This window comes from Fukomys damarensis, unplaced genomic scaffold, assembly GCF_012274545.1.
Source record: "Fukomys damarensis isolate Sample0158 unplaced genomic scaffold, DMR_v1.0_HiC HiC_scaffold_10, whole genome shotgun sequence".
NCBI lineage: Eukaryota > Metazoa > Chordata > Mammalia > Rodentia > Bathyergidae > Fukomys > Fukomys damarensis.
Window position 1 is genome coordinate 26871502 of NW_022900922.1, and position 21451 is coordinate 26892952.

General features: G+C 41.0%; 2 long non-coding RNA genes across 7 annotated transcripts in view; one reads left to right on the forward strand and one right to left on the reverse strand.

Annotated features, from left to right (window-relative positions):
• LOC104861447 overlaps window positions 1-21451 on the forward strand; it is a 125774-nt gene that overhangs the window by 10777 nt on the left and 93546 nt on the right. The window lies entirely within an intron of this gene.
• Window positions 1823-20291, reverse strand: LOC104861446. Of its 2 annotated transcripts, none has more exons than XR_780042.3 (6): window positions 20215-20291; window positions 13272-13357; window positions 12661-12820; window positions 11369-11452; window positions 10166-11114; window positions 1823-5089 (listed from the first exon to the last, which is right to left on the reverse strand). It is a non-coding gene; the product is annotated as an uncharacterized LOC104861446 (long non-coding RNA). The 2 variants fall into 2 exon arrangements; XR_780041.1 differs by lacking the exon at window positions 1823-5089 and adding an exon at window positions 9525-9847.

A 21451-nucleotide genomic window follows, 5' to 3' on the forward strand; every position in this document is an offset into this window, starting at 1 on the left:
AGGAGGGATTCTCAAGCTTAGTCCAGGATATCCTGGTCCTCTTTTTGGCCAGTCTCCTTTCCAATATGAAGACTCTACCTCTGACTTCAACTCCAGACTGGTCTTCATGTTGCTGCAGGTCTCTTGGACCTCACTATGTCACTATGCGTTTTGGTTGGATTCGCTGGTTCTGATCAGCTGTCAGACTCTCCTCCCACTGTAGATCCATCCAGGAGCCATTGTCCTTCATCTCAGAACACTGCTTTTTACTGATCTTCTTGCTAAATCAAAGTTGGGAACTTGTTTGTCTCTGAGCAATGTGGTCTCTGAAATTGGCCCATGGAAGGTGCTCTGTTATAAATTTATTATGTAAAAAGTGTTATATGTAGCGTTTAAAAGTCTTGGTGTTATTTTTATTATTATTATTTTTTGTACCAGGGATCTAACTCAGGTCCTTGTGTTTGTGAGGCAGGCAGCAGAACCACTGAGCAGAATTCCTGGCCAAGTCTTGGTGTTATTAATAAGAGACAACCCAGCCCTGCACTGTCATTGCCTGATTCCTGAAGGCAAACATTCTCAACACTTTCAGATATTTCTTCTATTATTTATTTCTCTATTTTCTGATTTTCAGTTTTCTGTATTACATATTGACTCTCTTCTATGGAAGTTAATTACTTAGCTCCTCATTTTCTTTTTTCTTTTCCTCCTCCATCTCCCTGCCTAATTCTCTCTCTTCTTCTATTCCTCCCTCCCTTCCTACACCTCCTGCTTTTGCTCTTCTTCCTCCTTCTCCCCTTCCCTCCCCCTCCTCCTCTTTCTCCTCCTCCCCCTTCTCCCCTTTCTTCTCTCTCTCTCTCTCTCTCTCTCTCTCTCTCTGTCTCTCTCTCTCTGCACAGCCAGGGAGCATCACACTGAACTATATCCACAGAACCTTTTAACAATTATTTGAGTCACATTCTATCTCAGTCACTTAAGATGTCCGCTGTGGCTCAGACTTGCAATCCTCAGCCTCCAGAGTAGTGCTGGGATTACAGATGTGTGCCACTGAAATGGGCTAGCTTCTCACTTTCTACTCCACATAAGTCCGTGTGCACACAAGCGCACGTGCCCTCCTCTTATCCTTCTGAGATAATTATGTATTGGGCCTTTTGCGGTGTAACTGATTACTGCAGAAGTTAGAGCCATGAGATAAATATTTACTATGTCACAGTTGTTTTAGCTGACGGTTCTGGCTCAGGGTCTCATGGAATTGTAGTAATTTGAGGATTTGACCACAGCTGAGTGAAGCTGACTCTGAGTTCATGCATGAGTGGTCTGAGTGTTGGGTTTTGGCCAAAAGCTTCTGTTCTGACCTCCTTGGATCATCCTAGGGGTTTCCTGGGTGTCCTCATGACATGACAGTGGCTTCCCCGTGATGATCCAGTGCTCTCCTCCTTTTAAGCTAGGCCTGCTCTGCCTGATTGGGATCTGCATCTTCTCCAGCATCTAGGAGGGACTCTCAAGCTTAGTCCAAGATATCCTGGTCCTCTTCTTGGCCAGTCTCCTTTCCAATATGAAGACCCTACCTCTGGCTTCAATTCCAGACTGTTCTTTATGTTGCTGTGGGTCTCCGTGAGTGTGCAAGGGCGAATGGGAATTGTGATTTCTGCTCCATGCATTATTGTTTCCACTACTTTCTATTCATTGGAACTGAATCTCAATGGGAAAATAATTATTAGGCCTTAATTATTATTTCATTTAATTAATAATTAAACCCTGGGGCCAGGGATTTAACTCACTGATGTTGCTGCCTGCCTTACAAGTGCAGGGTCCCAAGTTTGATCTGTGGCACCCCCCCAAATAATTGGACCCTGTATGGTGATGGAAAAGCTCAACATCAGCACTGACCAGTACCATGGCTCTTAGTCGCATATGGCTATTAAACATTTGAACTGTGGCTAGAGAGAATGATAGTGTGAATTCTTAATTTTATTTAAATGTATTATTTTATTTAAATAGCACTGTGGTTAGTAGCTACCATGTTGGACAGCTCATCTCAAATCCTCTGCCTTGGCTGCCAATCTTCTATCAGTCAGTGTGGGGGAAAATTGAGGCCTCATGTCCAGGATGCAGCCGTTCACTTCCATTTCCATTTTGCAGTCAGACTCTCATTCTGCCCTGTGGTGTTTAGAGTCCAAAGTCTCTCTTTGACTTCCTGTGTTCTCAGGTAATGGGGGAAGAACAATCATTGATGGCATTAGGTAAGGACAGAATCTGGGGAATCTAAATGCTACATTTAAATTCTTTCAATCATTTCCATTTTTCTTGCCTTTTGAGAGGATCTGTATCTTGAATGCCTTGTTTCTTCAGGGTAACACAGCTTGTTTTTGTGGCTTCCTCTACTGCAGTTTAAAGTTTCAGCTTTCCCTGATCTATTTGTCACCTTCAATCCATCTCATTGCAGTTCTCAGTTCTTGTTGACATCAATTGCATGCTTTCATGTCTTCTCCAAGTCTCTTTCTATCTCTGCGTTTGTGCCACATTTTGTTTCTCACCTATGTTTTAGGGAAGTTTCCGCAGGGAGGAGAGAAGATAGGTGCGTTGACACCTCTGTGTTGGCAGATGATTATTTGGCTTCCATACTTAGTCCAACTCTTCTGCCAAAGGCATGGGATCATTTCTCTTGAAGACGTTTCTGTGATACTCTAAAATGGAAGCTATTGCAATGATTGCCTCTATATGATTTATCTTACTGAGTTGTGTAATATCTGGTGAGATGGTCTGACATTGTTGCTCTGTTTTCATGGCACCATCCTCAAACTTCCTCTAGTGACTTTAGCAGGATAGTCAAGGATGTTTAATAGAAATAACCGTGTTTCACTTGCCTGCTCACACAAACGAGACAAAAGTTAAGAAAATATCTTGGCTGGCTGCAAAATAGTGAATTGCTTCCAGAATTCTGTCCCCACATTTTGTTTTTCTGAAACTCCCTAAGGATGTTTCCTTGAGTCTACAAATCACTCCTGGTCACTTAGGACTTCATTGCTAGCTAAGCCTGGGCCACACAATAACTTTGAGGCAGAAATTTTCACAGGGTATCACTTTGTAGTGAGAATGTTCTTCTCAATACTGGAGTTGTTGGAGATACCATTGTCCATAGAAACAGGCTAATCTTCTCCCAGAAACACAGAAAGCGGGGGCATCTGTCCTTGCCCTGACATCAGTCATCCCTGAGAGGTGAGCTGTAAGCTGTGACCACCAATGGGTGGTCTCAGGTTTTTTCTTTTATGACTTTCTTTGTATGCTGGCATAACTGAGCTTCAAAGCACTAATGGACTTGTAGGAATGTGTTGCTGTCAAGCAGTAACCTTCACTCACCCCAGCAGATCTTTGTTAATCCACCCAGGCAACATATTCATGGAAAGATGGAGAGCACTTTCTACCCAAGACACATTCTCTCAGCAGGAGGTACATAGTAAAACTTCCAGGACTCTGTATAATTTGGTTTTGTCAACTCACATGTACACCTCTACTTCAGCATACACCCTCCTATGCTCTCGCACCTTTTACAGGAAGTTCTCTCAAGAGGGTCTCTGCTTTCTCTTTCTAACCAGCCTCCTTTGTTCATCCCTTGATATGGACAAATGCATCACAGTTCATTGTGATGAATGGATTTATTGCTATAAACCTGCAAACATCTAGGCCAGGGACTGGTACCAAATTGCACAGACTGTGTGTGTGTGTGTGTGTGTGTGTGTGTGTGTGTGTGTGTGATCAAGAATTATATTCATTGTGGATTTTGTTTCTACTATTATTTCATTGCAACATATAGTGAAATAATTGTACAACTCACCATAATGCAGAATCATTGGAAACTCTAATCTTGTTTTCTTGAAACTATACAGTCCCATATGAGGGTTATGGGAGACAGTGACACGTATGTTACTTATGTACAGTCTAGTTTATAATTCCATTTTGGTGGCTGCTACTGCAGAAAACCCTGCTTCACAAAGATAGGATGTTGAAAGTAAAAGCAGGTTATTCAGTGCTTTTGTGGCAATATCAGGACATTCTACCTTGACTTTAATCCAGAATGTACAGAGACTTACAGTTGTCCTGAAAATACTGAAATGTGCTGCTTGGGTGAACATTTCTCTAAAGAAATCTCTGGAGCAGCTCTTGTAATTCAAAAACTCTGGCAGTGATTTACTACTTCACTTCTGTGTATAAGGGAAGGTGCTTGAGCTCTGTGTCCATTTCCCCACAGAATTTTGTGAACAGACATGAGTTAAGGGTATGTACTTGAATGGGTGGATAATTTTTTTGCATTCGGCAGAATGATAAGTCCAGGTGACATTCTTTTGGCTAGCCAGTGTTTCTCTATGTGTGACACAGTGTGTAGACTCACACTCAGGAAGCAACTTCCTTGAACCCTTCAGCCATGCGACCCCATGGCAGCAGTGAAACCAGAAAGCCATGGAGTCATGGCAGCATCTATTGGTGCATACACTGACATAAAATGATCAATTCCATTTTCCTTGTATGTAATCATTTGAAGACTGGATAGTTTTGCAACTGTCGTTTTAGTTGCTAACAAAAGTGCACATAATATAGTGCACACCCTCCTGAAAAAATGCATCACACAAAACAAACATTATTGGTTGCCTTGTTCTCAGAATTTGTAGACTCATCAACCTGAATTTTGTAGCACAGTGACTCATTAATCCTTTCTAACAGCTGTACCTTAAAATCCTCTGCTATTTCATCAGTTCATCTAGTTATGGTGCTAGCCAAAACAGGAACTTGTGCCACCTTTGAAACGGAGCTTCTCCTAAAAGTGCTTGACAAATATACTTAGCAGCAGGCAGAGTTAACTCTTAACCAATGGCAGAGGACTTCTTAGCTTTGGCAATGTGGTTAGCCACTAAGAATGATGCTCTCAATGCAGACACTTTTGATGAAGTGGTGGCCTTCAATAGTTGCTTCTGTTTCATGTTCATATTCCAAAGGCTTGACTTTTAATGCTAGGTGCTTGGTCTCCATGTGGTGAAACAGTTTTGACATTTTCATAGCTTTGGTGCATAGATGGCGCCACGTATCATAAAGAGAGTGATTGGAGAATATGAATCACCTGTTGCAATGAACCCATATTTTAAGATTATTAGTAATTTTTTCTAAGTGCAGCTTTATTTCTGTTGGCATTTTAGGGTCTTCTGCTGTCTCATTATTAGGTCTTTCCCTCTTTTCAAAGATGCTCTCCAGTGATGTTTATTTTTTACTCATTTTGCTAGGGTTAGCTTACCAAAAAGTGACTTTATCCATACCAATGCCCACTTCTGCATAGTTAGTGTAAGTTGATGAACTTCTAGATTTTGGACCTGGCCTCATGTGAAGCTTGAGTGAAGCTAGGAAGAAATGATTTGATGGTACAGATATGAGCTGCAGTATCAGTGTGATAGGATAATGTGTGTACAGAGAATGGAAGGGCACTGTGAATGGCTTAAGTACCATAGAAGATGAAATGCATGACTTGCATTGTCTAGAAGTTGTATGTTTCATTCCTTACTCTATTGGACTTCTATTGATCTCCACCTCCTGGTGCTCTTAGTTTGTTCAGAGCCCTCCTTCATGGAGCCAGAAGTAGTCTGTGTGATCAGTAACGTGGCAAGCATGAAGATGCATTATTCCAAGATTATAGGTTATAAAAGATGCTGTCATTCTTGTCTTGATTTCTCTGGCTTTTCTCTCTCATTTTCTTTCTTTCCCAGGTTATTCTGTATGGGGAAACTGAACTGTGATGTCATATGTATCCCTGTGCTTAAGTATTGGGAATATAGGTACTATGACTTGGACATGTGTCCCCCAGAAATCTCAGGTATGAAGAGTTGGTCTCCAGCATATGGTACTATTTATTAGAAGGTGGTGAGACTTTCAGTGGATGAGGCCTAGTAGAATAATATCAGGTCACTGGGGATGTGGCCTTGGAGGGCATATTGAGATCCTACCCCTATCTCCTTTCTCTTTGTTTCCAGTTGCCATGAGGTGAGCAGCTTCCTTTACCGTACACTTTCACAATGATATTCTGCCTCACCAGAGTCTCAAAAGGTGTAGGGCCAACCAACCACATACTGAAACCTCTGAAACCATGAGCCAAAATAAACCTTTCCTCTTAAAAATTGATTGTCTCAGGTATTTTTTGTGCTAGTAGAGATAAGAAACATTCCCTCTTTATAAAATAGGTCATTTGTAGGGGAGACAGCAATATTCTGAGGTAGAGGACCATGTTAGGTAAGCTAGCAGGGGGATGGACAAGTCTTCTGTGGGTTTTGGAGAGGCCGTCTTGTCTCAGCTCTGGTTCACTGAAGAACTGCCTTTTAAAGAGGAAGAAAGAAAATAGATGCCCTTGAAGCAAATGCGGGAAAAGGAGGGTGGGATAGTCTTTTTACAACAACTGTGTACAGTCGGGAATTGAGTTCAAGAAGAACCTAATGGGGAAAATAGAATTTACTGAAATTTTCTTTTATGAACCTAATTAGGAATATGAAATGTATAAGAACATGTCTATCATCTAGTTTCTCTGGTGTGAAAAACTAAATGTGTAAGATCTAAATTGTATAACCGATAATATGAAATAGGAAGAAAAGGGCTAATAGTGTATGGGAAGTAGGAAGGGTAGAGGAAAAGAAAAAATATGAGAAAAGGAGAAAATGGAAACAAAGTCTTTGTAAATAGGGGAAGGTGGAGGGGGTGAAGGGAGGGCAGGAGTATGGGGCAAAATGAGAACCAAGACCTGTCATATAAAGGTGCAAGATCCCAATGATGAATGTAACTGTACTGTATACCTAAAAAGTACCCAGAAAATGCCTGTCCTCTCAAAATCTTACAACGTCCCAAGGTTGAAATTATAAGCAATCATTTGAAACCCTTTAGGCTACTCGAAATAAATACTATACAGTATGGTAGCTACCAGGCACATATGGCCATTTAGTTCTTGAAATGTGACTAGTTTGAATCAAATATGTTATAAATATAAAGTACCAAAATTTTAAGACTTCATCAAAAAAGTATCCCATGAATAACTTTTAACATTGATTATATATTAAAATAATATTTTTGATATATTGGGTTACAGTAGGAGCTTCCTGGGCCTAAAGGTGGTATCCACTGGCCCATGTCTCAGAGACTGACAAGGTCGATTTCTGCAGGTCACCCTGGCCTTTCACCACACTCTACACTGGGGTTTTGGTTTCTATTCCAGTCTCTGGCACAAATTGCTGCATGATCTTGCCAAAGTCGGCAGCATCCCTTGGTGTCTTTATATCCTTATTGGTTAACCGACTTCTGGATTTTAATAGCCAGGATGCTCTTAGCTGTTCTTCAGAACACTTTTAAAGTGCAGTGTCAGTAAGAACACTGCTTTTTCAGGTAAAGAGCATTTTGAAGGAGAGTGATTTTGTTCTAGGATTGCTCTGGGAAACTGCAATATTAATAGCAGAGAACACAGTCCTATTCTGGGAATGTTGGATGGAGTGGAAATGAACTCAGGTCATAGGATCCCTCCTGCTCTCTCCAGGTTACTCTAGACAGTAAAAATACCTGAGATCTGAACTCCCTCCACATAGCACACGAGGTGGGCTCTTTCTCCTAATTCAGACATTATGTAGAATTCTAGAGAGTAGCTCTATGTTAATGTGCTGGAGCTGCCATAACAGAGTATTTCAAATTGAGTAGGTTAAATGACAGAAACTTACTATCTCATAGTTCTGGAGTCTGGAAGTCTGAAAGCAAGGTGATAGCAGTCTTGGCTTCTTCTTGAGGCTGGGAAAAGAAACTTTTCCAGCCCACTCTCTTACCTTCTAGTGGTTTTCTGGCAAGCTCTGCCTTCACAGAAGTTCTGACTAGGTCCGAACTTTTCCTTCTTTTAAGGCAAGTAGTCATCCTGCAATAGAATCTACCCTGGACCTAATTTTAAATTGATTACTTTTATAAAAAGCCTGTCTTCAAATAAGGTCATTTTCTGAGATACTGGGACTTAGTACTTCAATATATCGGCCTGGGTGGAGGGACACTGTAAGAAACAAAGTATTGATATTGTTTTGCATTGTGCTATTTTTATGTTCATGTACAGAGTTTGGTTGAGTAGCTGTTGTTACCTTGTTGAGGGATGGAAGTAAACTGATGCTGCTCTTCTATAACTGCTATCTTTTGTGTTTTGCAAACGTTCTTTCCACTTTGTTCCTATTTTCTCAGGCATATCTTGCTCTGATTCCATAACATTTCATTTATTAAAACAGCTTTGTTTGGTTATGATTCTAATTCTTTCCTGAATAAGGGGTTTTCTTTCTCGTTATATAAGAGGTATGTTGGATGCAGTAACAATGAAAATATTGATTTAGAAAAAAAGGAAGGAAAGAAGGTCATTTTTAATATTGTGAAACAATAGCATGTAAGATAGGAGAGGCTAAATTAGTTACAGATATAGATATAGTCCTTATATTTTTAAAAGAAAAGGTAATAACTAAAAGGTAGACCAAAGGATTTAATTTGCAAACAGCTGGAGGCTAAAAATGCAATAGAAAAAGAAAAAGAAAAAAATAGCCATCCAGAAAAAAGGAAACCGAAATTTTGAGCAGCACAATTAGCAAGCTTGGTCAACTACACTTATATGGAACATGGCATTCTGCTCTAGGAGCTTACCTGAAAGCTAAGCCATAAATGCTGGATTTCAAAATATTAAACCTACCATTACAGTGGTCTGAATTCACAAATAAAATCAGAAATAGTATATTAAAAATACAGGTAAACCCCCATTCATTTGAAAATTAGACAAATATATACATATGCACATTGCTTCCAAATAAACTGTGGGTCCCCCCCCAAAAAAAAACACATCTAAATGAAAAACTTAAAACACTTGGAACTGAATGGTGTTGAATGCAGTTATACTTAGAAAGTTTATGCTTAGAGTACAAAAGCAGAAAGGATCGCAGTTAGTGTACTAACATCAAACTTAAGAAAAAGAAAAACAGAATGAATGCCCACAAAAAGTAGGGAGCAAAAAACAGATATCTATTAAAATATGGGAAATAACCTAAAATGTTATTGTTATATCTTTTATTCATTCACTCAATCAGTGCTTACTGGATAACTGCACAGTGTAGGAGAAGACAAAGATCCTAATTCTCAGCCATTCCCTCTCATGTGGGAATATGTAATAAATAAGAAAATGAATGAATAACATAATTTCAAGCAGTGAGAAGCACATTGGAACTGAAAAAAGCACAGCAGAATAAAGGAATCGAGGGCAATGAGAAGTGAGGAGTTGGTGTTAGTTATTTTAGACTTCAGGACATCTTCCAAGGACAGGAAACTGGGTAGCCGTTAGGAAATGTAAAAAGCTCACATCCTGAATGGTAGAGCAAGATGGGCTTCCTGCACGTGGCTGTTTGTGGTTTGGCAAAGGCTAGAGATTGGGACACTGCCAATCTGGACAAAAGGATGGAGCAAGTAGATAGTTTCTCTGTAGGACTTTGCTTCCAGAAACACTTTTGGAGCCCTTTGCCTGATTCTGATTCTCTCCCTGTCCTCACACCCATGTCAGTATGCTTCCCCTGGCTGACCTGATCTCTTGGCTACCCCTGCCACCTTGCCAGTCCTTCTGCGGAAGTTTCTCTAATACCTTTGGAGCCATTGGCCTACCTTTGCTAGGCTTTACCCTTTTCCTCTAAGAGCCTGGCATGATACACAGAATATCAGCCAGATAGTCACAGCATCCTGATTCTTCATGCAGCTCTGTGAGATCAGCTTTCTGGGTCTTCATATCTTCATTGAGAAGTGTGCATATCAGTCTGTGACCTGTGGAACCTTCCAGCACTGTGATCCCATGATGCTGCAGAATTAATTGGAAATGCATCAATCTAGAAAAATGCATGACTTTCCCAGATTGCATCTACCTTTGTAACAACAATTCTATATTGCAGCCCAAAGAAGTGGAGTTCTCCGAACCTTTCAGACAAAGTGATAATAATGCGAAGGAAAAAGTGGCGCTGACACTTGAGGAACCTAGGTTTAGCAAATATTTTACATAGAAGGTGGCAATTGAGTAGGATTTTCAAGGACCTATAGGAGTTCAATAAGTATAGAAAGGCTTAGAATAATGGATCTATTTGAACAACATCAAGGAGACAGAGAAGTAAGTGGTACTTACGTGTAGTTATATTATTCCTGTCTGGGAGCAGGCATTGGGAAAGTGTCAAAGTATCACGACAGAGCCATTTGCTTATAGGTGTGAATCACAGCAACTTCTTTTGTCTAGATGTCTGATGTATGCTTTATATACTTTTAAAAGTTTAATCTTCATTGACTCCATGAGATTGGGTTCTACTATGCTCCCCATTTTACAGATGGTAAAACTGAGGCTTAAAGGGAATTCCACTAGGATTCAAAGGCAAATATAACTGTAGCTCTAATTGATGCCAGGAGTAAAGGATTCAACAGAGCTGAGAGGAAGAATGAAGCAAAAATGCAAGCTGGGAATTTTGGGGAGGGAGTCAGCAGATGTGAAGAGATGCTGGGTCTGTGCCTGTGATGAGGGAAGTCGTGAGTCAGTTAACTTCAGTGGTTTAGTGCCTCTTTGGAGGGAAAATGTTCATAATGAAAGTTCTGCTTGACAGATGATAATAGCTCTGGAGGGAATCATGAGCGAAGACAAGTGTGTACTCTGCATTATCCTAAATGCAGTTACTGGAGAAAGCAGAATGGCACGAGGCTTGTCACTGTGTCTCTCAGGGAGGCAGCCCATAGCGTGTGCAGTGACAGGCTGGTAAGCTGGCACTTGAAAGATCACATGCACACATGCATATCTTGAGTTGTAGCATTTGCCGACTTCATGGTGTCAGTAGTCCTCCCGTGGCCATTCCCAGAACTGGACTTGGGAAGAGATGTGCACTATCAGCCAGGGAGTCCCTGTGGACAGGTCTTGGCAAACTCATGGAGATGTACCCCAGAAGTGAACTTCAGACCTGGGGCAGTTGCAAAGCGGGTGACATATCCAGTGCGCCTCATTTCTCATCTGTGGCCCAGTTTCCTGATGAGATGGTCCTCTGTTCTTTGGTGGAAAGATTTGCTAGTGCTTTAAAAGAAGAAATGATGCAAGACTGAGAAAAAAAAGAGAGAGCAATAGTGTAAGAAATCTGTGCCCTTTGGACCTTTGCAGTCCCCATCTTCTAGTGTGGCAGAGATGTCTAACCAAGAAATGAATTGAATGAATGAAGGCATGAACAAGGGAAGCTGCCTTAGAGTCAACACCTCCTTTAATGTGCAGCCTGCGTCTTTCCTTCCAGAGGCTGGGGATGGAAACTCAGAAGTGTTCCCTGCAGGGATCAAGAGAGTAGTCCTACAGGGAGCTCACCGGGGCTTCAGTTCCAGGTCTGCCTCTATCCGCTGTGTAAACTCAGACAAGCTCCTTATCCACTCTCTGCCTCAATGTCCTCATCTGTAACACAGGAATAAAGTACTACTTCACAGGGCTGCTGTGAGGGTTAAATTACTACAAGTGCATGAAATGCTTAGGACAGGCACACAGGAAGTGTCGAATGAGTGTCATCACCATCATGATCATCATCTGGAACTATTTTTCTTTTTTCTTTTCTGTGCAAATGGGAGCTACACTTAGCATGCACAAGTTACAACTTATTTTCCTGCCTTTAAAATTACATTGGTTTAAAGTGACATCTCCATTTGAAGATTCCCTACATATAAATTCTCCCTTCTTGAAGCTCAGAATCAACCAGTGGAGCTCAAGTGGCCTGACCATTTGATACAAGCATTTGAGCAGGTGATTGTGTGATTAACATTTTTGCAAAGAGCATTAAGTTCAATATTAATAAATGTGCAGCAATATCCATTTCATGAGATAGTGAGTGTCCAGGGGATAATCTGGATAAATTAAATCTGTTAGTAATTCCCGGGCCTTATTTGGGCAGTGGCTTCAATATCATTCCCTTTCTAGGTTTTGCAGTGTTTTCTAACCTACAGATACAGACAGATGAATTAATGGCCAGCTTCATAGAGTTCAGTCCTCACTCTGTTATTATGTGCTCTGGGATTAGTCTAACAAGCATCCTGGAGATTCCTCATCTGGGAAAAAAGCCCGAGGACAATTGAGATTTAACTTCTCCAGAAGGGAACCCAGTTTCTTTACCAAGCTACCTGGAAAACTACTTTAAGGAAAACATGTAGCTGGATCCTAGTGAAGCTAGCAAGGTACTCTGTCCAGGACCCCAAGATGCCCCAGGGATATCAGGGATAGCAAGGGCCATTTTCCTGGCTTAGATGGAGCCAAACACAGCTGGTAATCTTACATTTTCACAAGCGGATAGGTGTGGAGCAGCGTAGGGTTTAGTGTGGAGGGTAGAGCCATCTCCATGCTCTGGCTCATAAGAATTGCAGTAGATCTGAGGTATGTCAGTAAGAGAAATATGCACTCCTAGATCCAAACTTGTGGTCTTCAGGAAGAATTTTATTTTTGCAGGGCAAAGTATGTTTTCTTCAGAGACTTTCCATAAATAGCCAGATCGTAGTCAGTGGAGAGAGGTAAAACTATGGACAAACCCAGCTCTTCATCCCTTGCCTGATGCCCCCTAAAGAGCATCCACTTTTACTTCTTTCCATGCTTTTTCCCATCATGGAACCAACAAATACCTGAAATCTCAGTGAAAGATTCCACTCCAGCCAGCTGAAGCTCAAGGCAGCAGGATCTTCAGAAGAGCCTGTCGTCTGTTAATCTAAAGGTGCAGAGGTTCTGGAGAGAAAGGGTTCAAGGGCACTGGGGAGCATCCTGAAGAAGACCTCAGGACAGGTGCTGTGAAAGAGGAGGAATCCACATGGGCTGTCTTGGAAGCTGATAGTGTGAGTCCTGTTGTATGGTGTAAGGGAGAGAGCATCTAGAGCGAGTCTCCATTCCTTATACCTGCTCAGGACCAGCTTCTCGAGGACTAACTCAAAACCTTTAGTAAAAGGCCCACTTAGACATCCTTTGGAGTTCAGGGTGTGTTTAGTTTTGGCCACACTGGAATTGAGGAAAAGGGCGATTCCACTCCAGAGTTGCCAGGTGGGCAATGGATTGTCCCATTTTGGATTCCTGAATGGAATCAAGTACTCAACAATGGATGATTGACCCCCGATCCAAGATGATATTAAAACTCCTGCTGCCTTCCAGCCTATTTATAGCTCCATCTCCTTCCCTCCCTATGGACAGAATTGTGGCTAATATGCTATGCAAGTCTACTCTACATACTTAGAGTCATACATACCAGGATCTAAATGTCCCTCAAGGTCATCCAGTTTTATTTGGAGCTGGATTTTCCGGCACACCATCCTTGTAGTGAGCAGCCAGCCTCTGCCAGAATGTATACAGTGGTGTGGGATTCAGTAATGAAGAACAAGAGGTTGTATTTTTCAACAACACATTGCTAATATTTGGTTTCACATAGGTAGGCTTTCATCTCCCCAAAGCTTGCAGGTCTTTGTTGAATCAGTTTAGGACACATAAGTTTAATTCCTTTTCCACAAACAGACTTCTAGTTATGGAAGATAGGCATCTTTTCACTCATTGTCTTCTCTCAACGAATAGGCCAATTTTAAAAAAATTTTGCTTTTCATATAACTTGCTGGGGTTTCTCCCTAAAGATGTATTGCAAGTTGGATATCACACTTTTAATAGTGGGCCCAGAAATGAATGCAACATTCCAGCCCATGAAAAATATTGTGAGGCTCTGATTCTTCCATGTAATATCAACTATCACCCCACCTGTGTCTGCTGTAGAAATGAGGAGCAGCCTGTTGTGCATCCACCTAAGTCACTGATAAAAATACGAGGGCTCACAGGGCTGTGAACTATATCTGTGGCAGAGATATCACTAGGACTTGGGAACGCCTCCCCAGGTTTAACATCAATTTCTCAATGGGTATTCTTTGGGTATGATGCCTTCATAGAAACCCACTAAAATGTTCGGAGGTTCTCCATCTTCACCACAAGTATACCATTACACACATTGCCTATCGTGTTGCTGAAGTCCAGAATCCTGAATGGAAATGTGAGCACATTGTCTTCATCTGCCAGACCCCTGCTGAGGATTGGAAATGGGCTGGTCTAACAGGACTTGTTCTCACGAACCCATGCTGGGTCCTATAATCACCTCTTTGTCATTTGGGTGCCTATTATAACAGTGCTTTGGTAATACCTTTTGGAATCTTGTTTGAGTTCCATATCAAACTCAATCATCCCTAGTTTGCAGAATCCATTTTCTGGCCATTTTAGAAAATAGGAAAGATAGTGATTCATTTCAGGCTTTCTGAGTTTTCTTGGCTTCTTCCCAGACAGTGGGCCTATCTTGTCTGATCTCTAACTTATCCCAAACATAGTAGGAGAGTATGTCAATTTTGTTTTTGCATTTTTTGTTTGTTTGCTTACTTTAGGTCATTTTGATAAAATGCTGTGTTACTTTCTTATACTTTTTTAAAAAATTTTGGTTTGAATCCTCATTCTGTCCTTTAAAATCTAAATTTCCAGAGCAGTAGTTTGCAGTCAAATGTTAGAGCCTTCTGGGAGACTTTAAAATTTGCTTGATTTTCTATGCTAGACAAGTTGAATGAATACAAACTTCAAGGAGTGAGGAAAGGCCTTGTATGTTTTTTTAGAAAGACCCTCGGTGGACAATCAAAGCTGAAATTATAATAAAGTGATAAATTAATTTTATTTGTTTCTGTATTTATTTGTTGAGTTTTGGTATTTGTTTTAGATCCCGCCCCCTTTATCACTGACCCCACCTGTAACTGCTTGGTGAAATTTGAATGTCTGAGAAACTTCTGAAACATGCAGAACACAATGACCCTTTCTTTCTCATCCCTTGGAATTATGTTTTTCTTTACTTTCAGATTTGATCTCTGAATTATGCTGTCTTTGCATCTGCTGGTTCAGACTATGTGAGCCCAGTGACCTTTTCTCTGAGGCTCTTCTCTCATCCTCTTTGTTAAACATTACTTTAATCTAGTTGGTCACAATTAAATTGAGGGCAGTAGTTTTCCCCTTCAAATGCTCCATCTTAATAGAAACTTAATAAGGAAAGTTTTCTGCTCCTCTGCTTTTGGCTAAATATGGCTTCTAGTCAATGTTTGGAGTGTTGAAATTGCCCAGTATTATAAAATTGTGCCCAGAGAAATTTAAGAAAAACAATGTGTTTGTTAGGAATCTGCCAACCTTTTTATTCATGGGGCCTGCTGGCCTGGCCTGTGTATTAGGGATTCAACTGGGGAATTATAAACATATACATTTCAGGGTCCAGTGTCCAGAACTTGTAACATAGTAGGGGACCAAGAAATTATATCTGAAAGGTTTCCTAAGCAATTCTGATCGTTACCTAGATTTGAGAAATGCTGGCCTACACTGCAACAATATTCCTTCTATTCCTGTCTCCTTATCTAATCGCTCTTCAATCTACATCCATCTGTAGGTCCTTGGTTTTTACAGAGATGTCTATCTTCCTGATACAGCATTCTGCATAATATCTTCCCCTAACAGGGCTATTCGTCTTGAATAGAACCATATGGTTCCATCAACATATTTCAATTTTGTGTTTCTTCTTTCTCAAGCTTGGTGAGAGAAGGTCATATTTATTGCCCTATCTTGTAAGAATTTCTTTCAAATTATCTTCAGTTTATTTTGTTACTCGTGCTCTGCTAACTGGCGTAAAATAAGACATCTAAGATTATAACATTTTTCTTTGCTGTATGCTTTCCAGTAAAAAAAGCAAAAAAACAAAAAAACTGCTCACTCATTTATTTTTTGATGTTGTATCATCAGGTTTTCACAGCATTAGAAGTGATAAATTATAGCATGACTTTTCTAAACATTTTTATTTCTTCTCATCTATGCTCAGTGTTTAAAATATTATTTCCCCCCCTTCTCAATTGTCTTTCTTCTTTAAAATTTTAAACATGAAAATGCTCAAAATACTCCTAACTGGTAAGACTGGTACAATCAACCTTCATGTAAATCACCTGGTTTCAACAGTGAGTTGACTCGTTCCTTCTGGGATGCAGCTGTGGAGGTGGAGTTAGGTGGACAAAAGTCTTGTAGGAAATGATAGCCATTGATGAGAGCAGGATTGGGCAGGGGAAAGGGATGTGATATAGAGCCGACAAAGTTTCTGTTAGCTCAACAAAGAGGTCCAGAACCAAGCTAGTCTTTAGAATAGTCCTGCATTGGCAGAGTTAGCTGGGTGGGTAGTCTTACTTAATCATTGGCTGATACTACCTACAGAGCACTGTGACCTCAGCTCAAAGCTGGTGTAGCTGATGGAGTTGAAAAGCTAGAGGATGTCGGTTGACCATACTTTCAAGGTTGGGCCAAGTGTTCTCCTGTAAACACAACCATCTCAAGCCAGAGCTGCTGCACTGTTCCATTAAAGATTGTTATTAAGCAATATGGCAAGGAAGGATAGAAGCATCCAAATGACTGCCTAGATCTTTACATGTTTCTCCCTGACACCATTGTGTAATGGATGCTCCATGTGCTCCTGCTGAACAGGTTCAGTCACCAGTGCCACCATGGTGACTCCTTTCCTTTCCTGCTGGTCACTGGATGCAAAAGTTCAAAGTACCTAGGCAGCAGCCCTAACTGTGGTCTAAGAAATCCTTTAAGGACCAGGTCTATTAATCCTGCATAGCCCAGAATTCCATGGATGGGAAGAACAGAGATCTCCAAGGGGTCATTAGGAATGATGGTAAATGAACCACTCCTAGTTCCATCCCTTGTTTCCCAGATCCGTGTGTTTATGCCTTTGGGTACAGTTTTATTTAGCATTGCAAGGAGGTGTCTAATCCATGGCATATGTTGCATCTTCGAGGACACTGTTCTGTCTTTGCAAATGGTGCATCAGCTGGCCATTCCAAACAGTTCTTCCAGAGTCAGATGGATAAATTAAACAGCTATATTGGGGATCACCATCCCTGCATGTTTAGATCTTTAACAGGGGCACTCATCTGTCACCCCTGCTCCCCAAATGTGGTGGTTAGTATTTTTGTTTTCACTATCTCGATTGGGTTTATAGGGAGGTCAATCACAGAGGCTTCTACATTTTCTTCAGTGTCTAGATCTTATCCCTGACAATGGATCTAAAGTGAGGATTATCCCAGTTGCAGAATATTCCAATCCCAATATACATTTGGGAACTGGGGAATTGGCTACTGGATATGTTCTTGGACCCTGAGGAATCATTTTAAGTTGGATTTTGGCCAGGACTCTGTTTCTTACCTGATGCTACTTGCCTTCGCTGTAATGAGGGCTCAGGTCCCTGGATAGAAATGTCAACTCAGAGCCTGTGCCCAATTATCCTCCAAAAGTTCAGATATCCTGTACCCCATAAGTATATACAATTATTCTCTGTCAATTTAAAACAGGTTAAGGTATTATTATTTCCCTAATGTACAGTCACCCAAGTAAATTCATATATCCCCAAGGGGAAGGACTAGGAGGCCCATTGCAGTATGTATTTACATGGTGTTGCCAGGTCCCTCCTGGGAACTGGCTACTTCTGTAATCAACAAACTCAGGGTCTGGACAGTGTATCATGACTTATTAATTGGGATGACCTCTCCTAGCCTCCTTTTCATCATTTCCCCTTTATTTTGATTACATATATATTAACCAATGTCTTTATTGGCTGTCTTCTTGGGCCCTACAGATGCCATCCAAATCCTCTTAACCATCATCCCAGCTCTCTGAGTCCTTACCTGCTTCTCCTGTATTGCTATTTATTTCAATAATTACAGCCACTGGCTTTAGTCATTGAAGACTGCTTCTACTTTTTCAAAGTTCTGTCATCACCCTTACTGTCACTGATCCCAGCTCTGTGACAGTTACTCCTTACCATTAGCCCTGGACTGCGAAGAGTGGCCACTTCTGAGATTCTTAGTGTTGCTGATGCCCCTCACCACCACATTCCTGACAGCCTTCATGAACTGTGTATCCTTTGGTCCTTCTTTGTGAGCATAGAGTTTATTGGGCCTTCTGATTGTATAAGATATATCTGTTGCAGCATCTTGTTACTCTAAGCCCATTGATCCTTTCCTCTGCCATCTGCCATGACAATTCAGGCATTTCAGCCTTGCTTAGCATGGGCCATAGCTTTCTCCAGTGCCCTAGGAGCTGTCCTACCAACTGGTTTGTGCCACCTCCTGGGGCCCTTGTCTGGGTTTTAAATCTAATATGCTAGAGAATGCCCCAAGTCAGTGTGCTCCTGTGTTGGAAGACCCACAGCATCAGTCCCACAAGTAATCTCTAATTTTTCTTGGTAAATGTTAACTAATTCTGGCAGATTCTTTGGGGGAATAGTCCCTTTACTTCTTTATCAGATTAATATGACCCCTACATGAGCTACATCATGCTCAGTCTGAACCCCAGTTGCTGATCTGGCAGCCAGATGCTTGGGTGGAGATAGAGAATCAAAACCCCCCAAAAAGGAAAAAATGGAGCAGGATTGTGCAGAGTAACTGCATGTCTGTCTCTTGAGTGTCTGACAGCTGAAAGAGAGGTCTGGAGCAAAGAGTGCTCATTACAGGAGTCTATTGGCTGGGGCATGGTGAGAGGAGTGTGGCCTTGGTTTAAACGCAGGTGGGTGTGAAAGAGTTTAATATCTAGGGGGTAGCAGCTAGGGCAGATCAGCCTATCTCTGTATCTGTCCCAAGAAGGTTATCAACATTTCACCAGACTTGAACTATTAAAACATTCTTGATGTCATCAGTGAGCTGCTGGGTGAGTTGTTTCCTGTCCTTATGAGATGCACTCTATCCTTAGCCACTATTCCACAATTTTGGCATCTTAAGCCATGATCTAACAACCCAGATCCTGCCCACAATGCCATCTGCAGAGCCTATTCTTCATCTCTTTGGCTTCCCCTTCTCCTAAATCCTATCTATTGACATGAAGAAGCAATGAAAGTACCAACTGTGCTTCCAAATCATTTGGTTTCTTGCTTCAGATTTCATAAATCTTAAAATACATTTTCCTGGTCATATCTGATGCTTTTATTTGTACCACTAAGAACAATAGAGATAGATATGGTTGGTGAGTTTAATAAACTGGGGCGAGGGTGGGCTTTCTGTCACCTCCCATGTGCTTAATCCAATAATTTCTATCATGCCTGCTTGACAGGGACTCCCATCCACCTCTGAACCATAAAGCTTGCACCTTTCTACTGCAGTGCATAGGGGATTCCTTTGCATTCACCAAGGACTGGCCAGATCCCTCATCATCCTACCTTTTCTCTGGAAGTGTGAGTTTCAGATTCACTGGACGAGTCTCATATTACTTACGAAGCTCTAAGGATGAAAAATTTCTCTGCATTTCTCTGATCTCTTTCTGTCGACTCCAGTTCTAATCTCCACAATATGAACTTCCTAGTTTTCCTTTTGTATTATCCTTTGCATTTTCCCAAGATTACTTCCAATATGAGGCATGCAAAGAGACGGTGCTTGTGCCTTTCACCTGGCTCTCAGTTTTAAACAACAGTTTGTATGTACAGTGAATGCTTTCTTTGGAAACATTCCTCACCCCAATGCAGGCCAAAGGGTAGCTTCCAGCTGGCTTCTGTTCCTCCTGACTAGACCTGAGAGTCCCAAGGGGAGAAAGTTGGTCCCTAGGATTCCTCTTTTTAACTTCCCTGCCCAGATAATGAGGCCCAACTTGGATAGACCTTGTTTTCAGGGCCTTTGTTGTTGTTTTTTTTTTTTCAACTACACCTGTTATTCAATATCTTTCATGATTCCCTTGGCCAGAGTCAACGATTCTGCACCATCGAATTACCACCAATTATAAATGTTTGCTTAATGTTTATTAAATTGTCAATAATTAATATCACTCTGCTGTAGCAACCAGATTGCAAGATGCTAAGGAACCAGAGGGGAAAACTCTAAGGATTTTAGTGATTCGTTCACCTTCTCCCACATGTCAGCCTCTGCTGCAGTGTCAGATTTAATTTCTGTCTCCCTGGGTTCAAACCAACAAGAACAATTCTTCTAAATTGACTATCTCCACATGCAAAATGGGATCAACATTTTTGTCCAAGTTGAACAATCAATTCTTACAGAAAAGTGAAACAATCAGTCTGACTCTTTTTCTTCCCACCTAATTGTTGAACTGGATTGACCGATCAAATAGAGACAGATTGTAAAGTAATGAAAAATAATGTGGGGTACCTAGTCACAGAATGCAGGCAGCTCTTCTGCAAGAATCCTGACAGGTTCTTTGTTGTCCTGCTGAGCCTATGGGTATATGAATGCTTCTAGTGGAGGGAAGACCTCAACTTCATTCAACAATCTGCTGAGCCCATTTATTAATAATTAATCTGGGTCACATTGCCCTGGGGTTGGACATGGAAACATTTAATGGACACATACCTTAGTTTCACCAACCAAGTGTGCCATCAGGTTAGTGTTCCAGAACTCAGGAAGCATAATTTCATTTCCATCTGGGAAACGTCCAGTGTTTGCTAGGCATCATGTTAGACAATAAATAACATTTGAATGATAAGATTCGATTATAAAATAATTACAAAGATAAAATTTAAAAATTCAATTACAGAAACAAGTTTCTATTTTTCAACTATTTGGGAAAAATAAAAAGAATAATACTTTGATCCATTTTATGCTGCTTTCACAGAATACTACTGGATGGGTAATTTACAGTGAACAGAAATTTATTTAGCTTATGATTCTGGAGGGTGGGGAGACCAAGAGCATGATACCACCATGTGACAAAGGTCTCTGTGCTGCATCATCCCATGGCAGAGAGTGGAGTGCCAGAGAAGGAGAGAGTGAGCAAGAGATCATACTTGCAGACTCAAGGTGCTTCATAGTGGCACTGTCCATTCGGAAGAGTGGTTTCCCCATGACCTAAACACCTTTCACTAGGCCCCACCTTCCAGCACTGTTGCATGGGGATTAAGTTTTCACCACACGAATTTTCAGGGGACAAATTCATATCACAGCAAATGGATTGAGGAGTGGGGAGGTGGGCAACCTAGGAATCATCTGCTGAGACTGAAAAGGCCTGCAGACTTCCTTTTCATCTAGCACAGCATTCACAAGACAGAGATATTTATACTTTTTAGCTCAAAACAAATTACCCAAGTGTAAGAGCAACTAGAATGGGAAGTAGTGTCTGATTCTTCTAATACTGTATCACAGTATGATGTTATGTAAAGAAAACCCTTTAGAATTAGAAATTTTGTGATGCTGAACTCTTTGATAATAAAGTTGCTGATTTGCACATAAATAAAAAGGGCTGCAGACTTGCACACTTTTGGCCTCACAATTTTATTTCTAAAAATGAGTCACAAAGAAGTAAGTGGTTGAGGGTATGGAGGTATGTGTCCAATAACATTCATTGATGTTTTATTTTTAATAGTGAAAATGTAGATGTCTACTCAACTGA